Here is a 13,323-nt window from a genome sequence, read left to right on the forward strand (position 1 = left end):
AATGTTATTCTGTTTCTTCATAAAGGGTGTTTTGCATGCGTTTTAGTGTTTTGGTATGTTAGGAGCTCAAAAACACTTAAAGGCAAGTTCTTGGTAAAAGTTGGTTTTATTCCCATGTAATGTGATTGCCCTGCTTTTTAGTGCTTTATTGCCTAACACGCTCAAAAACACTCAAAAGACACTTTTCTGGAAATGTCTTTTTTTTTTTTTTCTTTCCACATAAAGCTAGTTTCGTATGCAATTTTGGGTTTTGATAACCAAGAATGTGAAAAACACTCAAAATACACGCATTTGGTAAGGTTGTTCTGTTTCTCAATTAAGAGTGTTATTCATGAGTTTCAGGGTTTTGGTATCTAAGAATCTCAAAAACACTTATAATGCACGTTTCTCGTAATGTCCCTTTTTTTCCTCATTTAGGGTGCTTTGCATGCATTTTGGCATTTTTTTTTCACGGAATACCTGAAAAACACTGAAAATACACCCTTTTGGTAATAAGAACATAAGAACATAAGAAAAGTAAATATGCAAGAAGGCATCAGGCATACACGTGGCAGTACTTGTATGAAATATGCCTACGTATTTCCACCTATCATCCCCATCTATAAATGTGTAATTTTCTCTTACAGTTGCCAAATGTCTCAGCACTAACAGTTTGATTACTAAGTCCGTTCCAATCATCTACTACTGTATTTGAAAACCAATTCCTTCCTGTTTCCTTTTTGAACATCAAGTTTTCAGGCTCAAGCCTGAAAACTTGATGTTCTATTTTTCTTGTTCTATCATGGTTACAGATTCTAAGAATTTTCATTATGTTCCCCTTGTTATAACCCATATACCACTTAAAGACTTCTATCAGGTCCACTCTTAACCTACGTCTCTCTAAAGAATGTAAATTTAACAGCTTGAATCTCGCTTCGTAAGGAATACTCTTCATCCCCTGTATCCTTTTAGTTATTCTCCTTTGAAGTGATTCTAATAGACCTTTATTCTTCCTGTGATGTGGTGACCAGAATAGGACAGCGTAGTCTAGATGAAGTCTGACCAGCGCTAAATGTAACTTTAATATTACTGGGGGGTTTTTACTTTTAGCACTCTTGAAAATGAATCATAATACAAATAAAATTAACTATTTGACTTTGTTTCTGGCCTCTTTGCATTGCTTTCTTAGACGGAGTTCATAGCTAACTTTAAATCTCAAATCTTTTTCTAACCCTGAACCTACCAGAACTTGATTGTTCATTGTGTAACTATTGTGTGGGTTTCTTCTACTTACGCTATGTGCTTTGCATTTGTTGATATTAAACTGCATTTGCCATCTGTCTGTCCATTCGTTCATCCCATCCAAATCTGCCTGCAAGGCGATGGTATGCGATTCTGACCTAATTAATCTACATACTCTCGTGTCATCCGGAAATTTACTAACAACACTACTAATTCCACTATCCAAGTCATTGACATATATTACAAACAACATCGGCCCTAATACTAATAATCCCTTTGTCACCCCACTAATTACTTGACCCCACTCGGATTTAGAGCCGTTTATTACAACACTCTGTCGCCTGCCGCTTGGCCATGACCTTATCCAGATTACTTATAACCTTTTTCCAATTCTTAAATACTGTGGAATATATTTCATCTGGTCCTGGTGACTTGAACTTTTCTGCTTATCTATCTCCTGTTCCACTATCTCTTTACTTACGGTAATATCTGTCAGCTTCTCATTTTCTTCTACTCTAAATATCTTGTCACTATTCGGCAAATACTGCATGTTTTCCTGGGCAGACAGTTAAAAAATAGTCGTTCACAGTTTTACTAATCTCCTCCCAACAACTAAGCAGGTCCCATTCTGCTGTCTTTAAGGAACTATTGTTTCTCTATTCTTCGTCTTATATGCCTGGTAAAATCCCTTGGGGTCCATCTTCGCTTGGCTGGCTACCTTTAATTCATAACTATTTTTAGCTTTCCTTGTTAAACTCCTGACTTTTCTAATTCATTATATTATGGCCTTAAAACCACTTCCCCTGTCTTTAATCTCTTATATACTTCTTCTCTTTCGCCCTATGTAATGTTTTAACCTCTGTCATCCATTTAGGATCATTTTTCTGCGATCTTATTCTTCTGTAAGGGATATTCCCTAACTGTCCTGAATGTAATTTATCAACGAAATATTTATTTCGCTTCTCTATAAAGGGAGCGCTTTATGGAGCTTTCTTTATGGAGCGCTTTCCATGCTTTTCAGCGTTTTGGTGTCTAACACGTTGAAAAACACTCAAAAGACACGTTGATGATAATGTCGTTTCGTTTCCCGATAAAGGGGGCTTCCAAAGCATTTTGTCTTTTGGTTCTTAACAATATGAAAAAAAAGTTTTAGCAAAAGTTCTTGGTTGAGTTATTTTTCCATATAAAGTTCAAATCATGTGTTTTTGAGTCTGGGTACCTAAAAAGCTCAAAATCTCTTATAATACACTTTTCTCGTAATGTCCTTTCTTTTCTCCATGTAGGATGCTTTGCGTGTAAATTGGCACTTTTATACTTAACAAGCACAAAAACAATCAAAATACAAGTTTTTGGTAATGTTAATTTGTTTCTCCGTAAAGGTTGTTTTCCACGCTTTTCAGTCAGCGATTTCGGATGTAAGAAGGTGAAAAACACTCTAAAGATACTTTCTTGGTAATGTTATTTTATATTGCCAAATAGGGTGCTTTCAATGCTTTTTAGCATTTTGATTCCTAACACTCAAGTAAACACTCAAAAGACACGTTTCCTGTAATATCGTTTTCCTTCTTAATATAGGGATCTGCATGCATTATGATGTTTTGCTACATAATGTGAAAAACGCTCAAAATAAAGATTTTAGGTAATGTTGTTCTTTTTCTCTATATAGGGTGCTATTCATCCTTTTTAGCGTTTTGGTACTTAGGAAGCTTACTTAGGAAGCTCAAAAGCACAAATAAAACTTGTTTCTCCAAAGGTCTTTCCATTTACCTATATAGGATGCTTCCTATGTATTTTGACGTTTTGATACATAAAAAAAGAAAAAAAACACTCAAAAACACGTTTTTGGTGATGTTCTGTTTCTCTATTAAGAGATATAGAATATATTTAATTTTCATTCAGGCGGTTTAGTGTTTGGTACCTAAGAGACTCAAAACTCTGATAATGCACGTTTCTCATAATGTCCTATCGTTTCCTCATACAGGGTGCTTTACAGGCATTTTTAAGATGATGTACGTAACAGACTCAAAAAGTCTCAAAATACAAGTTTTTGGTAAGGTTTTTTTTCTGTTTGGTAAGATTATTCGTGTTTGTTGCACGTGTTTTAGCGTTTTGGAACGTAAAAAGTTTAAAACACTTAAAAGAAGTGCTTATTATTTTGCATTTCTATATAAGGTGCTTTCCATGCTATTTAGCGTTTTCGTGCCTAACACGCTGAGAAACATAAAAACACATTTCTTACATTGTTGTTTAATTTTCTCGTATAGCGAGCAAGCATTATGGTGTTTTGCTACCTGACAATGTGAAAAACATTCAAATTACACGCTTTTGGTAATGTTTTTTTCTTTCTCGATTTTTGCGTTTTGGTACCTGAGAAGCTAAAAAAAAAAAAAAAAAACTCGTAATACACGTTTTTTGTAATGTCCTTTCGTTTCCTCATATAGGCTGTTTTTGCTGCTTTGGTACCTAACAGGGTGTTTGCATGTATTTTGACATTTTAGTTCGTAAGAACCTAAAAAAAAAAAAAAACTCTAAAGGCACGTTTTAGTAAAGTTGTTTTGTATTCCCCTATGGGGTGATTTCGTTGCTTCTTACTGATTTGGTGCCTAACACGCCCAAAAAATAACAAAAGACAAGTTTCTAGTGATTTCGTTTCGTTTCTTCATATAGGTTGCTTTACATGCATGTTGGCGTTTTGGTAATTATCAATGTAAAAAAATACCCGTTTTTGGTAAGTTTGTTCTTTTTCTTCAGAGCACTATTGAAGTACTGATTTGGTACTTAAGAAAGTAATAAAAAAAAAAAAACATTTCTCGTAATGTCCTTTTTATTTCCATATGCAGGGTGATTTGTTTGATGACAGGCGATTTTGTACATAATAAGCTCAAAAAAAAAAATAAAAAACACAAAATACACGTTTTTGGTTAGTGTATTCTGTTTCTCTATACATGGTATTTTCATACGTTTTTAAAGTCGTTTCATATATCTATATATGGGTCTTTGCATGAATTTTGGCTTTTTGGTAACTAACAATGTCATAACACTCAAAATGCACGTTTTTTTTTGGCAGTATTGTTCTGTTTCTCCATATAGAGTGTTTTTCATGCGTTTTACCCTTTTGATACCAAGTAAATAAAAAAAAACACTCATAATACACGTTTCTCGTGATGTCTTAATTTTTCCCATATAGGATATTTCCGATTCATTTAAGCTTTTTTTTACAAAACACTCAAAATAATTGTTTTGTATGCGTTTTAGCGTTTTCGTATGAAAGGAGCTTAAAAACACTTAAAGGCTAGTTATTGGTAAAAGTTGGTTTTATTCCCATGTAATGTGATTGCCCTGCTTTTTAGTGCTTTATTGCCTAACACGCTCAAAAAAACTCAAGACACTTTTCTGGTAATATTTTTTTTTTTCACACAAAGCTAGTTTCGCATGCAATTTGGTGTTTTGGTAAGTAAAAATGTTAAAAATATTCAAAATACACCCATTTGGTAAGGTTGTTCTGTTTCTCAATTAAGAGTGTTCTTCATGAATTTCAGCATTTTGGTATCTAAGAAACATCTCCATATACACGAGTTTTTGCGTGTTTTGCCTTGTGGTTCTTGTGAAACTATAAAACACTCATTATACACGTTTCTCGTAATGTCCTTTTCTTTCCCAATATACGAGTAGAGTGCTTTGCAATTATTTTCGCGTTTTCTGTAGGTAACAAGCTCAAAAACACTCAAAATATAACTTTTTAGTAATATTATTCTATTTCTTCATATTAGTTGGTTTGCATCCGTTTTAATGTTTTTCTAAGTAAAACACTAAAAAAACACGTTTTCAGTAATTTTGTTTTGGATTCCCATAAAGATTCCAAATTATTTATCGTTTTGGTGCCTAACTTGCTGAAAAACACTCAAAAGACAGGTATCTGGTAAAGTCGTTTAATTTCCTCATGTAGGTGGCTTTGCATACACTTTAGGGTTTGGTACATAACAGTCCGAAAAAAAAAAAAGCTAAAATTAACTTTTTTCATAATATTATTTTTTCATATAATTTCCCTGAAATTTGCCAGAATTTTGGCATCTCGGTACCTATGAAGATAATTAACAAAAAAAAAAAAATTCCGTTTTAATTAATTTATTTATTTCTCTATAAAGAGTGTTATTTGTGGGTTTTAACTCTTTTCGTACTCATGGAACTTAAAAACACTCATAATACACGTTTCTCGTAATGTCCTTTCGTTTCCCAAACATAGGGTTCTTTGTATGTATTTAAGCGTTTTTATACGTAAGGTATCAAAAACACGTAATTTTTCGTAATGTTATTTTGTTTCTCAATAAAGGGTGTTTTGCATGCATTTTAGCGTTTTAGTATGTAAGGAGCTGAAAAACACTTAAAGACAAGTTCTTGGTAAATGTTGGTTTTTTTCCTATGTAATGTCATTGCCCTGCTTTTTTGTGCTTTATTGCCTAACACGCTCAAAAACACTCAAAAGACACTTTTTTTCTGGTAATGTCATTTATTTCCAACATAAAGCTAGTTTCGCATATAATTTCGGGTTTTGGTTACTAAGAATGTGAAAAATACTCAAAATACACTCATTTCCTAAGATTGTTCTGTTTCTCAATTAAGAGTGTTATTCATGAATTTCAGCATTTTGGTATCTAAGAAAAATCTCCATATACACGAGTTTTTGCGTTTTTTGCCTTATGGTTCTTGAAAACTATTAAAACATTCATTATACAATTTTCTTGTAATATCCTTTTGTTTCCCAATATAGACTGCTTTGCATTCATTTTTGCGTTTTTTGCAGGTAACAAGCTCAAAAACACTCAACTTTTTTGTAATGTTATTCTATTTCTTCATATTGGTTGGTTTGCATCCGTTTTAGCGTTCTACGCTAAAACTGAAAAGACACGTTTTCAATAATATTGTTGAAATTGCTGAAAACACCCAAAGACACGTTTCCTGTAAAGTCGTGTAATTTCCCCATATAGGTGGCTTTGCATGCACTTCCGGGTTTCGTACATAACTCCGGAAAAAGCTAAAATTATTAGCTATTATTAAAATTTATGTTTTTTTTCACATAATTTCCCTGAATTTTCTCAGAATTTTGGCATCTCGGTACCTATAAAGATGAATAACAAAAAAAAAAATCTATTTTTTTATTTATTTTTTTTCTCTATAAAGAGTGTTATTTGTGGGTTTTAGATTTTTAGTACTTAAAAATACTCATAATACACGATTTTCGTAATGTCCTTTCGTTTCACAAACATAGGGTTCTTTGCATGTATTTAAGCGATTTTATAGGTAACACGATCAAAAACACTCAAAATACATGTTTTTGGTAATGTTATTCTGTTTCTCCATAAAGGTTGTTTTCCATGCGTTTAACGTTTTGGTATGTAAGGAGTTAAAAAACACTTAGAGGCAAGTTCTTCGTAAAATTTGGTTTTATTCCAGTGTAATGTGATTGTTCTGCTTTTTTAGTGTTTTGTTGCATATAACGCTCAAAAACACTCAAGACACTTTTCTAGTAATGTAATTTTTTTCCCACATAAAGCTAGTTTCGAATGTAATTTGGGATTTTGGTAAAAATGTGAAAAACACTCAAAATACACACATTTGGTAAGGTAGTTCTGTTTTTCAATTAAAAGTGTTATTCATGAGTTTTAGCGTTTTGGTATGTAAGAAACTTCTTTATATACACGAGTTTTTGCGTTTTTTGCCTTGTGGTTCTTGTGAAACTATAAAACACTCATTATACACGTTTCTCGTAATGTCCTTTTGCTTCCCAATATAGAGTGCTTTCCATCCATTTGCGCGTTTTTTGTAGGTAAAAGCTCAAAAACACTTTTTGGTAATGTTATTCTATTTCTTCATATTTGTTGGTTTGCATCCGTTTTTGCGTTTTTCTACGTAAAACACAGAAAAAGACACGTTTTCAGTAATTTTGTTTTGGATTCACATATTGATTGACTTCCATATTATTTATCGTTTTGGTGTCTAACATGCTGAAAAACACTAAAAAGACAGGTTTCTGGTAAAGTTGTTTAACTTCCTTATATAGATGGCATGCACTTGAGAGTTTGGTACATAAAAATCCAAAAAAAGAGCTATAATTAACTTTTTTGATAATGTTCTTTTTTCCACATAAATTCCCTGAATTTTGGCAGAATTTTGGCATCTTGGTACCTATGAAAAACAATATAAAAAAAAAAAGCTATTTTTTTATTTTATTTTATTATTTTTTTTCTCTATAAAGAGTGTTATTTTTGGGTTTTAACGTTTTGGTACTTAAGGAACACTTAAAAACACTTAAAAACACTTAAAACACATGTTTTTAGTAATGTTATTCTGCTTCTCCATAAAGGAGTTTTTTGCATGCCTTTTAGCGTTTTGGTTTGTAAGGTCAAAAACACTTCAAGGCAAGTTCTTGGTAAAAGTTAATTTTATTCCCATGTAATGTGATTGCCCTGTTTTTTTTTTTTTTGTGTGTGATTTATTGCCTAACACGCTCAAAAACACTCAAAAGACACTTCTAGTAATGTCATTTCTTTTTCCAACATAGTTTCGCGTGCTATTTGGGGTTTTGCTACGAATGTGAAAAACACTCAAAATATACGCATTTGGTAAGGTTGTTCTGTTTCTCAATTAATACTGTTATTCGTGAGTTTCATCATTTTGGTATCTAAGAAACTCCTTTATATACACGAGTTTTTGCATTTTTTGCCTTGCGGTTCTTGTGAACCACAAGTTCTTTTGCTCAAAAATAATAAGACACTCATACACGTTTATCGTAATGTCTTTTTGTTTCCCAATATGGAGTGCTTTTCATCCATTTTCGCGTTTTTTGTAGGTAACAAGCTCAAAAACCCTCAAAATGTACCTTTTTGGTAATATTATTTTATTTCTTCTTATTGGTTGGTTTGCATCCGTTTTAGCGTTTTTCTACGTAAAACACCGAAAAGACACTTTTTCAGTAATTTTGTTTTAGATTCCCATATAGAATGACTTGCATGTTATTTACCGTTAGGGTGCCTAACAAGCTGAAAAACACTCATAAGACAGTTTTCTGGCAAAGACGTTTAATTTCCCCATATAGGTAGCTTTGCATGCTCTTTAGGGTTTGGTACATAACAGTACAAAAAAAAAAGCTAAAATTAACTTTTTTGATAATTGACTCATAATTTCCTGAATTTTGCCCAAATTTTGGCATCTCGGTACCTGTGAAGATGAAAAAAAAAGAAAAAAATATCGTATTTTTTTATTTTATTTTATTTTTTATTTTTTTTCTCAATAAAGAGTGTTATTTCTGGCTTTTAGCTTTTTGGTAAAGATCTTAATAACACTGATAATACACGTTTCTCGTAATGTCTTTTAGTTTCCCAAAAATAGGGTTCTTTGCATGTATTTAAGCGTTTTTATTGGTAACATGATCAAAAACACTCAAAATATATGTTTTTGGTAATGTTATTCTCTATCTCCATAAAGTGTGTTTTGCATGCGTTTTAGCGTTTTGGTATATAAGGAGCTCAAAACACTTAAAGGCAAGTTCTTGGTAAAAATTGATTTTATTTCCATGTAAAGTGATTCCCCTGCTTTTTAGTGCTTTATTGCCTATCACGCTCAAAAACACTCAAAAGACACTTTTCTGGTAATGTCATTTTTTTTCCCACATAAAGCTAGTTTCACATGCAATTTGGGATTTTGGTAACTAAGAATGTGAAAAGCACTCAAAATACACGCATTTAGTAAAGTTGTTCTGTTTCTTAATTAAGAGTGTTATTCATGAGTTTAAGCATTTTGGTATCTAGGAAACTTCTCCATATACAGGAGTTTTTGCGTTTTTTGGCTTGTGGTTCTTTTGAACTATAAAACATTCATTATACACTTTTCTTGCAATGTCCCTTTGTTTCCCAATATAGAGTGCTTTGTATCAATTTTCGCGTTTTTTTTTTTTGTAGGTAACAAGTTCAAAAACACTCAAAATATACCTTTTTTGTAATGTTTTTCTACTTCTTGATATTGGTTGGTTTACATCCGTTTTAGTGTTTTTCTTCGTAAAACACTGAGAAGACACGTTTTCAGTAATTTTGTTTTGGTTTGCCATATAGAGTGAGTTCTTCATTATTTATCGTTTTGGTGCCTAACATGCTGAAAAACACTTAAAACACAGATTTCTGGTAAGGTCGTTTAATTTCCTCATATGGGAGGCTTTGCATGCACTTTAGTGTTTGATACATAACTGTCCGAAAAAAAGCTAATATCAACTTTTTGATATAAATTTCTTATCATATAATGCCCTAATTTTTCCCAGAATTTTGGCATCTCGGTACCTATGAAGGTGAATACCAAAAAAAAAAAAAAAAAAATCCTTATACTTATTTATTTTTTTATTTATTTATTTTTTTTTCTAAATAACGAGTGTTATTTGTGGGTTTTAGCTTTCTGGTAGTTAAGGAACTTAAAAACACTCATAATACACGTTTCTCGTAATGTCCTTACGTTTCCCAAACATACTCGTAAGGTTCTTTGCATGTATTTAAGCGTTTTTATAGATAACATTATCAAAAACACTCAAAATACAGGTTTTTGGAAATGTTATTATGTTACTCCATAAAGTTTGTTTTCCATGCGTTTTAGCGGTTTGGTATGTATGGAGCTCAAAAACACATATTGGCAAGTTTTTGGTAAAACTTGGTTTTATTCCCATGTAATGTGATTGCCCTGCTTTTTAGTACTTCATTGCCTAACACGCTAAAAAACAATTAAAAGACACTTCTGATAATGTCATTTTTTTCCCTCATAAAGCTAGTTTCTTATGCTATTTTGGGTATTGCTAACTAAGAATACGAAAAACACTCAAAATACAGGCATTTCCTAAGGTTGTTCTGTTTCTCAATTAAGATTGTTATTCATGAGTTTCAGCATTTTGGAATCGAAGAAACTTCTTTATATACACGAGTTTTTGCGTTTTTGTACGTAAAACACTGAGAAGATACATTTTCAGTAATTTTGTTTTTGATTCCCATATAGAGTGAGTTCCTTATTATTTATCGTTTTGGTGCCTAACATGCTGAAAAACACTCAAAAGACAGATTTCTGGTAAGGTCGTTTAATTTCCTCATATAGGAGGCTTTGCATGCACTTTAGGGTTTGGTACATAACAGTCCGACAAAAAAGCTAAAATTACCTTTTTTGATAATATTCTTTTGTTCATATAATTTTCCTGAATTTTTCCAGAATTTTGGCATCTCGGTACCTATGAAGAAAAAAAAAATCCTATTTTTTGTTTTTATTTTCTAAATAAAGAGTGTTATTTGTGGGTTTTAGCTTTTTGGTACTTAAGGAACTTAAAAAAAACACTCATAATACACGTTTCTCGTAATGTCCTTTTGTTTCCCAAACATAGTGTTCTTTGCATGTATTTAAGCTTTTTTATAGATAACATGATAAATATCACCCAAATTACATGTTTTTGGTAATATTATTCTGTTTCTCCATAAAGTTTGTTTTGCATGCGTTTTAGCGGTTTGGTATATAAGGAGCTCAAAAACATTTAAAGGCAAGTTCTTGGTAAAAATTGGTTTTATTCCAATGAAAAGTGATTGCCCTGCTTTTTAGTGCTTTATTGCCTATCACGATCAAAAACACTCAAAAGACATTTTTCTGGAAATGTCATGTTTTCCCACATAAATCTGGTTTCGCATGAAATTTGGGTTTTTGGTAACTAAGAATATGAAAAACACTCAAAATACATGAATTTGGTAAGGTTGTTCTGCTTCTCAATTAAGAGTGTTATTCATGAGTTTCAGCATTTTGGTATCTAGGAAACTTCTCCATATACACGAGTTTTTTGCGTTTTTTGCCTTGTTGTTCTTTTGAACTATAATACACTCATTATACACTTTTATAGCAATGTCCCTTTGTTTCCCAATATAGAGTGCTTTGTATCAATTTTAGCGTTTTTTTGTAGGTAACAAGCTCAAAACACTCAAAATATATTTTTTTGGTAATGTTTTTTTCTATTTCTTGATATTGGTTGGTTTGCATCCATTTTAGCGTTTTTCTACGTAAAACATTGGGAACACACGTTTTCAGTAATTTTGTTTTGGATTCCCATATAAAGTGAGTTCCTTATTATTTATCATTTTGGTGCTTAACATGCTGAAAAACACTAAAAAGACAGATTTCTGGTAAGGTCGTTTAATTTCCTTATATAGGAGGCTTTGCATGCAGTTTAGGGTTTGGTACATAACAGTTCGAAAAAAAACAACTAAAATCAACTTTTTTTGATAATATTCTCTTATCATATAATTGCCTTGAATTTTCCCAGAATTTTGGCATTTCGGTACCTATGAAGATGAATAACAAAAAAAAAAAAAATCCTATTTTTTTTTTTTTTTATTTATTTATTTATTTTATTTTTTTTCTAAATAAAGAGTGGGTTTTAGATTTTTGGTACTTAAACTTAAAAACTCTCATAATATACGTTTCTCGTAATGTCCTTTTGTTTCCCAAACATAAGGTTCTTTGCATATATTTAAGCGTTTTTATAGATAATATGATCAAAAATACTCAAAATACATGTTTTTGGTAATTTTATTCTGTTTCACCATAAAGTGTATTTTGCATGCGTTTTAGTGTTTTGGTATATAAGGAGCTCAAAAAGACTTAAAGGCAAGTTCTTATTAAAAATGGGTTTCATTCAAATGTAATGTGATTGCCCTGCTTTTTAGTGCTTTATTGCCTATCAGGCTCAAAAACACTCAAAAGACTTTTTTCTGGTAATGTCATTTTTTTCTTACATAAAGCTGGTTTCGCATGCAATTTGAGGTTTTGGTAACTAAGAATGTGAAAAGCTCTCAAAATACACGCATTTAGTAAGGTTGTTCTGTTTCTCAATTAGGAATGTTATTCATGAGTTTCAGCATTTTGGTATCTAGGAAACTTCTCCATATCCACAAGTTTTTGCGTTTTTTGCCTTTTGGTTCTTTTGAACTATAAAACACTCATTATACACTTTTCTTGCAATGTCCTTTTATTTCCTAATATAGAGTGCTTTGCATCAATTTTCGCGTTTTTTGTAGGTAACAAGCTCAAAAACACTCAAAATATACCTTTTTGGTAATGTTTTTCTTTTTTTTTTTTTTAATTGGTTGGTTTGCATCCCTTTTAGCGTTTTTCTACGTAAAACACTGAGAAGACACGTTTTCAGTAGTTTTGTTTGGATTCCCATATAGAGTGAGTTCCTTATTTATTTATCGTTTTGGTGCCTAACATTCTGAAAAACACTCAAAAGACAGATTTCTTTTAAGGTCGTTTAATTTCCTCATATAGGAGGCTTTGCATGCACTTTAGGGTTTGGTATATAACAGTCAGAAAATAAAGCTAAAATTAACTTTTTTGATAATTTTCTTTTATCATATAATAGCCCGGAATTTTCCTAGAATTTTGGAATCTCGGTACCTTTGAAGATGAATAACAAAAAAAACAAAATCCAATTTTTTTTATTTTTATTTATTTATTTTTCTAAATAATGAGTGTTATTTGTGGGTTTTAGCTTTTTGGTACTAAAAAAACACTCATAATACATATTTCTCGTAATGCCCTTTCGTTTCCAAAACATAACGTTCCTTGCATGTATTTAAGCGTTTTTATAGATAACATGATCAAAAACACTCAAAATACATATTTTTGGTAATGTTATTCTGTTTCTCCATAAAAGGTGTTTTGCATGCGTTTTAGCGTTTTGGTATGTAATGAGCTCAAAAACACCTAAAGGCAAGTTCCTGGTAAAAGTTGGTTTTATTCCCATGTAATGTGATTGCCCTGCTTTTTAGTGGTTTATTGCCTAACACGCTCAAAAAACACTCGAAAGACATTTTCTGGTAATATTTTTTTTTTCCAACATAAAGCTAGTTTCGCATGGAATTTGGGGTTTTGGTAACTAAGAATGTGAAAAACACTCAAAATACAGGCATTTAGTAAGGTTGTTCTGTTTCTTAATTAAAAGTGTTATTCATGTGATTCAGCATTTTGGTATGTAAGAAACTTTTTTATGTACACGAGTTTTTTGAGTTTTTTGCCTTGTGGTTCTTGTGAAACTGT

The sequence above is a fragment of the Scylla paramamosain genome, chromosome 8, assembly GCF_035594125.1.
Source record: "Scylla paramamosain isolate STU-SP2022 chromosome 8, ASM3559412v1, whole genome shotgun sequence".
NCBI lineage: Eukaryota > Metazoa > Arthropoda > Malacostraca > Decapoda > Portunidae > Scylla > Scylla paramamosain.